Raw genomic sequence first — 15,807 nt, forward strand, 5'->3', positions numbered from 1 at the left:
GAGAACAAGATATTGAAAACCTATTTGAAGAAATAGTGACAGAAAACTTCTCCTACCTGGAGAAAGAAATAGAGTTATAAGTCCAGGAAGCACAGAGAGCCCCAAACAAGAGGAATCCAACGGGAACCACACCAAAACACATCATAATTAAAATGCTAAGGGCTAAAGACAAATAGAGAATCTTAAAAAACAGCAAAAGAAAAGCAGTTAGTTACCTACAAGGGAATACCCGTCAGCTGATTTCTCAACAAAAACTATGCAGACCAGAAGAGAGTGGCAAGAAATATTCAAAGTGATGAATAGCAAGGACCTACAGCCAAGATTACTCTACCCAGCAAAGCTATCATTTAAAATTGAAGGTCAGATAAAGAGCTTCACAGACAAGAAAAAGCTAAAGGAGTTCATCACCACCAAATCAGTATTATATGAAATGTTGATGGGTATTCTTTAAGAAGAGGAAGGAAAAGAAAAAAGATTTAAAAAATGGCAACAAATACATACTATTAACAATTGAATCTAAAAATCAAAATAAACGAATAAGAAATCTAATGAACAGAATAAACTGGTGAATAAAATAGAATCAGAGGCATAGAAATGGAAGAGACTGATGATTCTCAGAGGGAAGAGGAGTGGGGGGTGGTGCAGGAAGAGATTAAACAAAGTTCTTATATGCATATATGCATTACCAATAGACACAGACAGTAAGGTGACAAAGGCCTGGGGTGGGGCGGGAACCGGGTGGAGGGGGACAATGAGGGGAAAAAAGAGGGACATCTGTAATAATCTCAACAATAAAGATTTTTTTTAAAAGCCCATTTAATTTTGTTTAACTTGAACTTTTCCAAACTTACTTGGCTATAGGACCTTTTTGCCATAGGACACTTCTAACATTTTGGAAAACACTCTCTTAAGAATCACAGCATTTAAGGAATTTTAGTGCTCCTACAGCTGCACCTTATCCAATATTGCTACTACCGTACCTCTCATACTTGTCTTCCATAAGAACAAGGATCTTTGTCCAAATCATGATGGTATCCCTGGCACTCAGCAAAATACCTTACAAACTTTAGTCCAATAAATGTGTTAGGTGAATGAATTAATTCAATCTTTTCATATCTTAAGATGAAAGAATAATGACAAATATGTCAGCATGACCTCCTCTATATATTCTTAAGTGTTTAAAAGAATGTCTTACACAAAAAATGTGCTCAATAATTCTTGAAGAATGGAATGCAATGCAATGGAACAGAAATTTCTCAGCTATGCCCAAAGCCAGAAGCTCCCATAACACTATGAACTCCTGCCTCTTCCACTCCTTCACCCAAGTTAAGTGTCAACCAGAAGAAAATGAAGATGACAAATCAGAAGAGTAAAGCCAAGAGAAAACCTAAGGCCCTTTGGGGTGGTGCTTGCAAACTGATAGCAATAAACAAGACCTGTTTGCATCGTATTTAGACTTAATAAGATAGTTTGCTGACTGTTAATTAAATACTCAGTGGTTGTTACCAACTGTGGTGATTAACTTAATTTTGAATTAAATAAGCAATAAATGCTTAACTGAAGTTCTATTAAATTTTACCCAGCAAGTAAGGAATATGAGGCTCCTAATTGACTTTAAACTAGTTATGGCAAGTTAGTTGAATTTTTATTACCTGAGGATAACTGCCGTATTAAATCTAAATTGACTATTTTATTTGATAAGAGAACTGTGTCTTCTGTTCTTCCCATTTACCAAAAACGTGTCCAAGAAGGTTCACAGTTGGATCAGAATTGTTTTGTTTTCTAGTCCTGTTTTAAAAATAAGTTTATTCATTTAAGAATTAATAAATGTAAGAGGCAAAGAGGTCTAGGAAGGCGTTCTCTATGAGACTAAAAACCAGATAATTGCCCTGGGTGGTTTGGCTCAGTGATAGAGCATTGGCCTATAGACTGAAGGGTCCAGGTTTGATTTTGGTCAAAGGCACATGCCTGGGTTGCATGCGTGATCCCCAGTTGGGGGCGTGTAGGAGACATCCGATCAATGATTCTCTCTCATCATCATTGATGTTTCTATCTCTCTCTCCCTCTCCCTTCCTCTCTGAAACCAATAAAAAATATGTGTTTTTTTTTAAAAAAGGTAGTCATATTTTCTAAATCAGGACTATGTTTTCTCAATATAGATATGGGTTGGAGATGTTGTTTAGACATCACTGTTCAGAACTTCCCAGGATGTTTCCCATGGTTTAAAAGGCTACTAATACTAAACATTTTAAATCATAGTTACTGTCTAAATAAATGGTTGGTTCTGCTACAAAACAAGCTGTATGACCCTAGTCCGTGGTCGGCAAACTGCGGCTTGTGAGCCACATGCGGCTCTTTGGCCACTTGAGTGTGGCTCTTCCACAAAATACCGACTTCTGCATATGGGCCACGAAGTTTCAATCACACTGTACATGCGCGCCCGCACGTGGTATTTTGTGGAAGAGCCACACTCAAGGGGCCAAAGAGCCACATGTGGCTCATGAGCTGCAGTTTGCCGACCACTGCCCTAGGTAATTAACCTCATTCTTCCAGGTCTCAGCTACCACCCATGTTAAATGAGGAGGTTGAACTGGAGATCCCTGACTTTATTCATTTTTTTCTTTGTAGTATGTATGGCCCCTGGAATATTAGCTGGCACACATAATCAGTGCTCAATAAACATTGACCAAACAAATGAGTTAATACATAAATAAAGTTTAGGCAACTCAGAACACTAAGCATGTTTAGTCCTTTCATAACAAGCTTCCCCAGCCCAGACCATTTTTAAATACTGCCACTTGACAATTCACACAAGGGGAAACAAACCTAAACCATTTCTTGGGAATTACTTTTAGTAATTAAAGAATGTAAATTTAAACTATAATGAAATAGCATTGCTTACATATTAATTTAGCAAAGACAACTACAAGTCATAAAGTTAAGTCCTGGGGAAGTCACAGAGGAAAAAGTAGACTCACGCATTGCGAATGACTGCAAATTAGAAGTCTTTCTGGAGTATGTATGGCAACTGGTATGAAAAGTAATAAAAATATCTGATATCTTTGAGCCTACAATTCTCCTTTGAAAGAACTTAAAACTTACTTAACCTACCAATAAACATTGACTTAAGGTCTACTATTTGTCATACTCTATGGCAAAATACAAGGACAAGGATGTGATTGTATTATCATCTGGTGGGTTGACAAAGAGCAAAGAGGACAGAGATAACATTTTTTAGCAGAACCACACGGAAGGCACTATGATCCCCTTTTACACATGATGAATTGGAGATTCCAAGAGGTTAAGTAATCGTATACAAATGCAAAGTTATTACACATGTTTAACTGTAAAGCACTAACAAGTGGCAGAGCCATGATTTGAACCTAAACCTGTCTGACCCGCCAAACCATATGCATTTTCTACTACATCCCTGAGGAAATTAAGATACATATTCAGATAACCACATAATACAAAGGATAAAATGATAGCCACTGTTTGGAAAAGTGAAAGTGCCAAAGAAATAATTGTCTTTAGAAAATAATTAAGAAGGAAGAAAAAGGTATTTGTCCCCTCATATTTATCATTGCATTTTTTAACATGTTGAAATCGTATTTAATTGTTTTAAAAATAAAAACTATCCTAGAATGCACATGGGTAAAGTTTAAATCAGGATTTATCAATTTCAAAAAGTATTTAGTTATGTAAAAAATAAATATAATATCCTAACAGCTTTTTTGAAACAATATCAAGTAGAAGGAAACATCATACACAGAAAAGCAGACATGCACTTTTGGGGATGAATTCAAGTAAGGGGTATTCAAGTAAAAGAGTGTTTCTTTGTTTCTTGTTCATTTGTTTAATGAAGTTGAGTAAATATATTCTAAGTAAGTCCTTTCCTGTAGTGTTTTGATAAGAGACTGATTAATGTTCACAGGAGTTCATTTAGGATTTCTCATTACTAAAGATATTCTTAAAACTAAAGATGTCATTTATTACTTCACTTATAGTATTCATTCATACATTTACTCAACATATGAATTTAGCATTTATTAAATATATAAGAACATATCAGGATCCACAGTGAATTTTAAGGATATGAATCTGAACAAAAGTGAGGTCCTGTCTTGGGGATCTTTCCAGGCTCATAAAAGAGGAATATGAAATTGTGCTAATAGAAAACTCAAGTTGAAGTCCTGGGCAAGTCACTTAATCTTTCTCAGTCTCACATTCCTGATCAGTAAAACTTGGACAATATTAATCAGTACTCACAGGACTATTGTGAGGATTTACCTGTATGTGTAGGAAAACACGTGATCAATTGTAAAGCACTATAAAAATTTCAACTGGCAGAAAGTGCCATGACTATATTGTTGGATTCCACGTTGAGCAGGTCCATGCAGGCTGGCCTAGACCACATGATCTCCTTGGTAAGTGGCACCAAAATAGTGGCTCCACACAATTCCACATGAACTTTAGTTCACCATTCTTAGTACCTAATCATCCATTTTTAACACTCTCTGCCTTTTGCCCAATTTTGCTATGGACTTTGCATGTGTCACTGCTCAGAATCTGGGGTTACTCTTGTTTAAATGAGAAGAATAGGTGACCTCTAATCTACCTCTGAAATGCCCCCCATATCCATTTCCTCATCCCTAATTCAGCTTCGCTTTATCTCTTGGCTGAGCTACAGTACATCTCACCATCTCCCATACGCTCCCCTCAATCCATCCAGCATACTATAACCAGTTATTTTCCTAAAGCATAGATCCAATCACCCCACTTCCCTACTTGATGCTTCTTTCATAGTTCAGGCTCAACTCCTTAATGCAGCAATCAAGGCCTTTATCAGTCTAAGTCCCACCCTCAACTCCAAGGCCTCTCTACTAGGCAGTCATCCTCATGGACTCCAACTTTCCAAATCACCATGCACTTTCTCTCCTCTGTGTCTCTGTCCATGGTATTTCCTACCTTATCTTCTTCTGACCCACCAAATTCCCACTCTTCCTTCAAGATTCAATGACAGTCATTTCATTTATGAAGTTTCTCCCAGATTCCTAGTTAGTCACCGTTCAATTAGAGTCAACAGATATTTGCACATATACCTCTTTTATTTTTATTTCTATGAGTTTATTTGAGCCAAACTGTCATTGCCAGAATGCAAAATGTCAATGAATTGAGAAAATGCTCCAGAGAATGGCAGTTTTATGTATTTTATACATTAGAATCAAAGGAGGAGACATAAGGAGGGATTACATGAAATTCATTGGTGGTAGATTAGGGAGGTGGGATAAAGCAAAGTAGGGAAATCTCTGAGATTGGATAAAGATTAAAATGGAGAGCCCAGCCAGCATGGCTCAGTGGTTGAGCATTGACCTATGGACCAGGAGCTCACAGTTCGATTCCTGGTCAGATATATGCTCAGGTTGCAGGCTCGATCCAACCTGTGGGGCATGCAGGAGGCAGTGAATCAATGATTCTCTCTCATCATTGATGTTTCTATTTCTCTCTCCTTCTCCCTTCTTCTCTAAAATCAATAAAAATATAAAAATAAATAAGATAAAATGGAGAGACACATACTTCTTTTTCATTGGTGGGTATAGGATAGCATGTACTTTTACAAACTATATTGATTTAAAAGATCGCCTGAAGGTAGGGATCGCATGCCTCAAACCCAGACTAGATTTCCACTCGGTCATTCACAAGTACCCATGGTACATGGTGTTGTATAAATAAGCACAGGATTCTGTCAAATAGATGGACAAATGTATCTTTAGGGTTCTGTTCAGCTGCCATTACTGGAACCCTATTCTCCAAGTAAAGCTGCTAGGCTGTGGCCAAGAAGACAGATTTCCAGGTTGGAAATGAGCAGACTACTGGAAAACTGACCTAACTTTCACCTCGTTCTAAGAAAAGGTGCTGCTTACCCTCCCGGTCACTGCAGAGTTTGCCTTTCCCATGAGTCACGGTCCACCCCACCCTCTGTGTGGCAACTCCCTACTGCAGTTCCTAAAAATGATTATTATTCATACCAAACAAAACAGAAGCTCCAGGTGCCTTTGTTTTGTTTGTTTGTTTCTTCCTGGGAACTAAACAAGTACCATATTCAATGGAAATTCATCAGGAAGAGTGAGATTATTCTGTGACCTCTTGGCACAGAATTTGGTACCACATTGGGGTATTACAGTTAGAGATCTTTATCAACATAGGCCACTGATGGAAAACAATAGATTCAAAAATCCAGCTAATATACACACATGGACAGAAACTCAATCTTCTTTCTTTTTTTTTTTAATATATTTTATTGATTTTTTACAGAGAGGAAGGGAGAAGGATAAAGAGTTAGAAACATCGATGAGAGAGGAACATCAATCAGCTGCCTCCTGCACACCCACCACCGGGGATGTGCCCTCAACCAAGGTACATGCCCTTGACCGGAATCGAACCCGGGACCCTTCAGTCCACAGGCCGACGCTCTATCCACTGAGCCAAACAGGTCAGGGCTCAATCTTATTTCTTAACTCTTAATAGCCAGAACAATTTTAGCTGCCCCAGTGCATCTTGGACTAAACCTTCCTGTCCTTCAGTGTCCAACCCATGGCCCAGCACTTCCAACAAGCTTCTGCACATGTTCCAGTGGACTTACCCACTCCAGAAATCCTTCATTTATACTACTCTGGTGGCACTTTCTTATATTTTAAACATTATTAACATGTTTTATCAAATATAATAAACTCTAAGTGCCTACAACCTAGACATCCATTTCAAACATCCTCAAAGTTTACCTTTATGAATGTAGTTCATTGAACAAACATTTCTTTAGCGCCTAACATCTCCTCTAACAAAAACAGTATATGTGTGCTGGGTCCTTATCTTAGGCCTGGCCTTAAGTATATTACGTACACTACCTTACTCAATATTCACCTACAAGTAAGGTGACCATATAATTTATCCTCCAAATCATAACAACTCTGAGGATAAAAGGGGACAGACACTATCAATACTACACCAGGACACAGGCAGAAACCAGGGCTGTCCTGGGAAAACCAGAAAGAACAGTCCCTCTACTTCTTAAGCACGTAGTGTTGCTACAGCCATTTTTATAGATAAGGAAAGGAAGGCTAATATTGAGGAGAGGAATCCCTTAACATGCAAATGTGGCTTCCTAAATATGCCAACAAACTCACAGTACGTTCGCTCAGCCATGTTCTCCTAATAGGGAAGGTCCTCTATGTCCCAGAGCCTCTGCTACCTGGGGGCTGAGCTGCTGGTTCATGACCTGAGTAACTAAGGAATGCTGACAATGACTATGGTAGACAAGGTGCCCATACTGGAGTGAAAGGAGGCCAAACCACAGTTCTTAAAGGTCAGTAAAATAGCCCTGTCCTGTCCAGACCCTTTGCTTAGGTGCCCAATGAAAGCTTCCCACATACGTTTCTGAAGAAGACCTGACACCACTCCTCAGAACCAGTGTCCCATTTGAACTACAAGGGGATTTGATGTGAGGCCATGACACAAGCAATTGCTGTAGTAGAAGCAAACCCCGCAGACTGGAAAACACAACACAAACAAAATCCAAGAGAGTGGGATGGTGCCAGTGGGAGAAGGGACATAGCACAGCCACTCACTGGTGATGGACGATCTCTGAACAGACAAGAACGCCTATGAACGCCTGTGCACACACCTCATATTCTCAACAGTAGTGCCCTCATTAATGAGAGGTCTTACTAAGAATTAGTAAGTCAGTAAACCAAATCTTGCCTGTGACCAGCCCAGGGAGCACAGCTAGGATACGAACTTGGACCTGTCTGGGTCTAGATCCCAGGATATCCACCAGAAGGGTAAGGTGCCATCACTGTGTGATAGGCACCATGCCAGGCACCAGGAATTGCCACATTATGCACTACATTACCTTTTAAAAAGCCCCGTGATGCATATGTCTCTGGTTCTCACAAATACACTGTGATGTACCATATGACCTCTGTGTGAAGGGAACTGAAACTCAGGATTATTCTGGAATTTGCTTAAGATCACAGGGCTAGTGGGTGGCTCAAACACAGGTCTTTGTTTTTCCTATACCAAAAACCATTGGTGATGATACTGTAGAGAAAACAGCAAAAACAAATGATAGCATGGTAAAGCCCAGACCCTCAGGATTCTGGAGTCTCCAAAATAATTCTCAGTTTTCTTCCAAAGTCACAGACACAGGCAGCTAAGGTTACTAATTAGCACACAAAAACCAGGGCTGTCCGGGGAAAACCAGGAAGAACAGTCCCGCTATCTCTTAAGCATGTACTGTGCTACAGTCATTTTTATAGACAAGAAAAGGGAGATTAGCCCTGACTGGTTTGGCTCAGTGGATAGAGTGTCAGCCTACGGACTCAAGGGTCCCAGGTTCGCTTCCGGTCAAGGGCATGTACCTTGGTTGCGGGCACATACCCAGTAGGGAGTATGCAGGAGGCAGCTGATCGATGTTTCTCTCTCATCGATGTTTCTAACTCTCTATCCTTCTCCCTTCCTCTCTGTAAAAAATCAATAAAATATATTTAAAAAAAAAAAAGAAAGAAAAGAAAAGGGAGGTTAACATTGAGGAGAGGAATCCCTTAATATCCAAATGTGTTCTCCTAAAAATCCCAATAAGGTAAAATAACAACAATGGTTTTTGCCTGTGTATGGGGCTTGCTGAGGACTTTCACATCCATTTCTCATGCTCACTTATGAAAGAAATGAAGACACAGGACAGGAGCTTTTGAGACACGCGTCTGATTTTCCCTCTGCCACTTCAGGCCAGGCACCCTGTGGGAAGGCTTCTTCTCCCCTGAATGCTTGCCCACACTCAGAGACAAGACTGATCCTGCTGACACATCTCCTGGATTGCAGCTGAGAACTGGATAATAAAAAACGATTGTAAAATGTATTCACCACATAAAAAGTGCTATGAAGGCTATGAAATACTAATGGGTTCTGTGAGATGGGTTGTGATGGGCAGGTTTAAGAGGGAAGGAAAAAAAAACAGGAGGATCGGGTCCTATACTGGCAAGAAAAAAATACTTAGAAATAAAAGGAGAAAAAGGAAAGTGCCAGGGGTGGGAGTGGGACTGTCACAAGCAAGGAGCCTGGGAGTTATCAAGGAATCAGAAGCTTGGTTCTTGCAAGCAAGCCACAGGCATAAATGGAAGTAAAAGAAACAGATTCCCAAACCGCACATAAACTCAAACTGAACCATCTTAATCACTTCATTTTCCAAGTGCAAAAGCACAAGGTTCAAGCCTAGTAACAATGATCTCTTAAGTCAGTGGTTCTCAAAGTGTGGGTCGCGACCCCTTTGGGGGTAGAACGACCCTTTCACAGGGGTCACCTAAATACATCCTGCATATCAGATATTTACATTACGATTCATAACAGTAGCAACATTATGGTTATGAAGTAGCAACGAAAATAATTTTATGGTTGGGGGTCACCACAACATGAGGAACTGTATTAAAGGGCCGCGGCATTAGGAAGGTTGAGAACCACTGTCTTAAGTTTTATCCCCTCCCAAGTTCTCCTAGGCAAAGCTCCTGGGGTGGGGGTGGGTGGAGAAGGAATGTGTCAGGCCAGGATCAGCAGAAACAGAATCAAAAACACCTTTGAAAGAGAGCTGGCCACAGCCCAACTCCAGCTCAGCTGTCAAAGATGTAACAGAGCAAGTCTGTCCCTTTCCCTGGGGCCTCAGTTTCCTCTCCACTGCAATAAGGAAGCAGGTCTCTCTGGCCACCACGACCCAGCCTGCACTTCTTAGGCAGAAACTGGCTGCCAGCTTGCTGGTTCTCCTACTGCCTACAACCTTTGGTCACATAAAACAGTTTTCCCAGCCAAGGCTGATAAGCTAGCAAATAATTAGAAAGACAAGAGTAAGAGCTAAGCTGCCTAATATGATTCTAATAGCAAACAGCTTCCAGAATCCCTTTTTCCCTCTCTGCTCTGCTGAGCTGATACAAGTCCAGTATCTCCTGCCCTGGAACATTTCAGCAGCCTTCTGAGCAGGACCCTGCCTGGGGTTTTAACCTGCTACCATTTTGTCACCAGACCTCTCTGAAGCTCAGGGGCAGCAAGGCCCTCCTTTGCTGTAACAATAACAATAGCCCTCCTGCCCTCCTTAAACCCCTGCCATCATCCTTAGCTATCTGATCGGCCTTTATAATCTAATCCTCGGGGCCATCTTTCACAATGATCTCCAAGCACACCCTTCTATTCTGCAAGCACCCTTAGGCCTCAGGGTTATGCATGTATATCAAGGCCTCTATGCCTGGAATGCTCTTCCTCCCCATTCACCATATGAACTCCTACTCTCTCTTCAAAACCCTTCCAGATGCAGGTCACTCCATTCTTAGTGCTCCCGTTAGCCCTTTCTTCATCACTCTATTAAGGCCTTACCATGTTCTATTTCAATCTCTCTCTTATGCTGGAATCAAAACCCTTGAAAACAGACCCTTATCTTTGTAAGCCAGTATTCAGCATTTCTGACTAGCATATGGTGATCACTCAGTACACATGTGTGGAAATAAATACAAGAGGTTGAGCTAGATGAATGGTAGAAGGGGCAGAAAGTCCAGGAATGGCTTCATGGCACGAAGTGGGTTTGGGCTTTGAATTTAATGGATCATAGGTTTACAACAAGCAGAGAGAATGGACAGGCCAGAAACTACAGAGACTAGGCTGGTGATGAAAGAATATGAAACTATGGCTTTCCAACATAGTTTGGATAAATAATATGATTATGGGCACTGGAAAACAGCATAGGCAAAGGCATGGATAAGAAGACAGAGGAATGTTCAAAGACAACAGAACCACCTGTCTGTGTGAGAGAAAAGTGAAAGAGCAGTTTCAATTGAAATTTCTCGTAGGATAACTAGTTTAAAGACCCAACACGGAACTCCTAACCTTGACCCTGACAGTGGGACTGCCCAATGCCATCTGTGGCAGGCAGGTATAGCATAGGTCAGTGATGGCGAACCTATGACATGCGTGTCAGAGGTGACACACGAACTCATTTTTTTGGTTGATTTTTCTTTGTTAAATGGCATTTAAATATATAAAATAAATATCAAAAATATAAGTCTTTGTTTTACTATGGTTGCAAATATCAAAAAATTTCTATATGTGACACAGCACCAGAGTTAAGTTAGGGTTTTTCAAAATGCTGACATGCCAAGCTCAAAAGGTTCGCCATCACTGGCATAGGTGAATCTCAGTGGAGCCCTGTGCCCACAAGCCCAAACTTTAGGGTCAATAAAAACAGTTCCTTCCCCCAACATTGTCATTTATGTTTGCAGAGAACATAATCAATCCCTTTCTCCACCTAACAAATATTTCCAGAATGCCTAACATGTGCCAGGCACTCTTCTGGGTACTGGGAACATGACCATTAACAAAGGTATCCTTGGGATCCGCATGAAAATTATTTTAAAGTGGAGTGGAGACCAAAACAAGCAAATATATAAGGTCAAGTGATGATTCATGCTTACACTGTTTCAGTTCATTTATTTCACAAAAATATACTAAACATCTTCAGAGCACCAGAAAGGATAAGGATTCAAAGATGAGAAAATCAAGTAAGTAAACTTTGCTGGATGACATTCTTGGGGTCTCTCCCCAGAAAATACCTGCATCTGTGAATCTTTAAAATGCAAATGACCCACCTGAGGCAGGTAGGCCACAGGGAAGCATTTGAGTCCTGAACCTGCTTTTCTTGGAAGAAGAGGTCAGCATGACATAGGGAGGGCAGGATCCAACAAGAGCTATTTGGCTCAACTCCAGAGGACATCTAGCATTTTCCAAGGAAATATAGGTCATAGGCAATGTCTGAGGTCAAGACACTCCATCAAATCCTTATCACCTAAGTACTATAGTTAATACTATGTACTATAGTTAATAATTCTATGATATATATGAAAGTTAGAGTAAATCCCAAGAGTTCTCATTACAAAGAAAATTTTTCTTTTTTCGCTTTTTATTTATTTTGTATCTATATGAGATGATGAATGCTAACTAAACTTACAGTGGTAATCATTTCACAACATATGTAAGTCAAACCATTATGCTATACACCTTAAACTTATACTAGTACAGTGATGTATGTCAATTATATCTCAATAAAATTGAAGGGGGGGGTACAGAATCCTTGTCACTACAGAAGAACGGAGAGGAGAGGAGAGGAGAGGAGAGGAGAGGAGTCTCCAGTTAGGTTTGGGGAGAGAATACATTCAAAGGGTAGAGGGAAAGGTAGCATCTTAAGAGAGGGAATGGTGGAGGACTAATGTGGAATTGAGAAGACTGCTCACCCTTGATCATAAACCCTCGATTATGATCCCACCAGAGCTCAATAGATGTATACTGAATTAAATTCCAAGGAAGAACACTGAAAATCAATGTTGATTTGAATGTTTCATTCTGTGGAGACATAAAAGAGTGGTGACGAGTCTACAGATCAGGCAAAGGTTGGAAACGGCCATTTCACTTAGTAGTGGTGTAACCTTATTTAACCAGACTCATCATCTCATCTTCGAAATGAAACTAAAATCATAAAACCAACTTTAATAAATCGGCAATAGAATTACGTAAGCACATGTCAAGCACTCAAAAGATTTTCAAAGTTATATTTTTATTACTATTATGATTAGGAAAGAACGATAGGAGGATTAACATTTTCTAGCCTCAATTCTGTGGTTTAAATGCTTCCAAGCATGAATCCCATTGACACTCTGGCTACCCACTCACCCTATTGGTGGAAAGTCAGAAGAGATGAAGGCCTCAAGGATACAGCTGTGTCCTTTCTCATTAGGAAAGCACTGGCCATTTCCTCCACGCGTCCAGGTGACCTAGAGACAACCCACAACACACTTCCATTCCCTCTTCCCTTCCTCTCACCCTCAGGTTCTCTGTCTCACACACACCTTCAAGCCCCAGATTTCCACCTGGATAGGAGCTTCCTCCATACAGCAAACTTTACCTTCCCTTCCTCACCTCAGTTTCTTCCAGCAAGGCACAGCTTTCCAAGCCTTGTTCCAAGAAGAGTCCCCACCCACCAATGCACACACAGAGCTAAGACTCCTAATTACTGCCCAAGGTCAAAGTCTCAGGTTCACTCAACCAATTACTTAAATGTGTTACTATGCTTCCTGCATTACTATCCAAATACCTCTTCCCAGAGATGGTTTCAGAGGTCCTGCCCAGGCTTGTTCTCATGTGAATCTCTAGAGTGCCGGTTAAGGGCCCCTACAGCCTACAAGGTAAAGTTAAATCTACTTAGAAAAAAATAAAAGTCCCCCGCTTTCTCCAATTCCCACAGCCCACTTCATGCTAGCCATTCAAAATACAGCCTCAAGAATAAATGTTCCCAATCCACCTCACAGATTGAGGCTTACCTGTCCTTCCTCCACTTGGACAACTCTTCAGACACCACTCCCTCTGTGCTGGCTTCCCTTAAATGGACCCTCCTCAGTGCAGAGCAGCCAAAACATACCCGGAAAACAGCATGCGCGTGCGCATGTACACCCGTGGTCTTCAAGAAATCCTGTCCTCCTCATCTTTATACTCCCAGGGCCAGGCAGTTCCTGGTTTGCAGTGGGTAGGCTCCTGAACTTGTGTGCTTCCTGCACTGTTCATCTCCTTTATGTAAAAATAGCCGTGTGTTCCATCCTCTGGTTTTACCATGTTACCTGGCACCTTCTATCCCTCTGTCCATTTTACATTAAATGCAACAAATTTCAGGGCTAAAGGGGCTTCCCAGTACATTCCAGTGAGTTACACCTTCCCAGTGAGTTACACTCTGCCCTTGGCCAAAAACTCATCATCATTCCAGCATTTGAAACCATAGTTCTGAAATCATATCTGATCCAACTATTCCACAGTTCTCCCAATAATCCATGTGAGTTCCACAGCAGGGTAAAGTCACACATTAACACCAAGAGTCAAAGTTCTGGGTTGTCATTTTGAGCACATTTCTAATTAGCTGTGTGACCTTGGGCTAGAGTTACCATGGAGATGACAGTGTCACCAGGCCCAGTTCTCAGGGGATTTTTGAGATGCAAATGGAATACCTGATGGGAAAGTGTTTTATATAAAGTGCCAAACACTGTACATTCATACAGGATATGCTTAACAACTTTTATCAAATCTAAACCATTGACTGTAAGATGTACCATCATCAACTTAGAATGAAAAAATTGCTCAACTATGACACATCTGTGATTATAAGACAGCCAAATTTCAGCGATATTAAAATTTGAAAAAAAAATGTACCTTAGAACTGATGAAATACAACTTATTTGTTTCTAAAATACAGGCACTTGCTATAAAATCTTCATATTTACCAATGGCACATAATAGGTTCTCAGTAATATATGTCCAGTAAGTGAGTGAACACCCAATGATAATATTCTTAGGCCAAATTATTGCCTCTCTCTAGAAATGGGCAGCAGAAGGCTTCCCAGTGCCAGTACCTCCCCTCTCAGTCATGTCCCAACCAGCTCAAAACTCTCAAATGATGACTTCAAGTCATATCCAAACTCCCAAGCCTGGCATTTTTAAGGCCCTTCATAATCAAGCCTCCTTTCCCACCAACCACCGGCTGGAACTCTGCCCCAGAGTGATGACCTCGCCACCAGAATATGTCACTCCAAGGGTCCTAATCAGTCCCAGCCATAGTAACCAGCTCAGCAGCTCAGCTTCTCCTCCCTCTACCCATCCCCAAAGCCAACTCTAGGCTCACCAGCTGCTTACAGTGAGCATGACCCTGCGGGACTGCCTAACCCAGCGGTTCTCAACCTGTGGGTCGCGACCCCTTTGGCGGTCGAACGACCCTTTCACAGTGGTCGCCTAAGACCATCCTGCATATCAGATATTTACATTACAATTCATAACAGTAGCAACATTACAGTTATGAAGTAGCAACGAAAATAATTTTATGGTTGGGTCACAACATGAGGAACTGTATTTAAAGGGCCAGAAGGTTGAGAACCAATGGTAACCCAAAGGTCCCAGGCCTACACCCTACCATTTAAGCAGCTAACCCCAACTACTTCTCTTCCACCTAGAGTATACATTCCAGACTGTAAAGGCCTGGGCATTGGAGTTGAGGGGCAGTCCTACAAAGATTCAATGCAAGACACACTTCCTTTTAACAGTCCCCAGTGCTAGCAGGAACCCTGGAAGGAGAAATGCTGGTCATGGAGTAGAGTAAACCCTATTGGAGATTTTGCCCCCCCCCTCCCCCATCATCCACCATTATTCATTGTAGCACCCACCTTCTCTGGCCCTTCATTTTTATTTCCCCATCTGTAAGAGTGAGGGAGGGTGAGGATTGGGAAGGGGGAAAGGGAGTTAGTAGCTTCCCTTCACTCCACTTAAAGGCTTTCTTAAAATGCACAAGTGCTGAGAGAGGTAAGCCATTAAGTCACTGACACCTTAGTAAGAACAAGTTTTACTGGAAGGCAAGCAATTTAGAAAAGGGGGAGGGGGTAGAAGGAGAAAGGATTGGAGATAAAGTTAAGTGAGTCTGGTATTAGAAAAGTAACTCAGAGATGACCCTAAATTTTTGCATTTTGTGTTGAGGGCCGGGAGGCAGTGGATCCCTGGGGAGGGAAACCTGGGAGATATCTTTCTGGTCTCCATAGCACACCAAAGTCCCAAAGACATTGCTCTGTCAGAGTACCTGGGCACAAGTCCACCCATCTCGAGTACTCTCCTTCGAACCCCATGCCCTCAACGCAGTAACATTTATAGTTTCATCTCTACTCTCCACATTTTATTTAGTATTCTCTCGTCTAC

At 41.1% G+C, this 15,807-nt stretch overlaps 1 protein-coding gene across 3 annotated transcripts in view; it reads right to left on the bottom strand.

The window, feature by feature from the left end:
• Positions 1-15,807, bottom strand: part of LPP (LIM domain containing preferred translocation partner in lipoma) — a 698,664-nt gene that overhangs the window by 662,226 nt on the left and 20,631 nt on the right. Inside the window, exon 1 of one of the 3 annotated variants that reach the window (XM_014547746.1) lies at positions 13,404-13,705. The exons of 1 other annotated variant lie outside the window; for it this stretch is intronic. The gene's annotated coding sequence lies outside the window, so the exon portion shown is untranslated. Of the gene's footprint in view, positions 1-12,320; positions 12,340-13,403; positions 13,706-15,807 lie in introns of those variants that run through there. One more of the 3 variants, XM_014547747.1, reaches the window with a different exon arrangement.

This window comes from Myotis brandtii, unplaced genomic scaffold (genome assembly GCF_000412655.1).
Source record: "Myotis brandtii unplaced genomic scaffold, ASM41265v1 scaffold483, whole genome shotgun sequence".
NCBI lineage: Eukaryota > Metazoa > Chordata > Mammalia > Chiroptera > Vespertilionidae > Myotis > Myotis brandtii.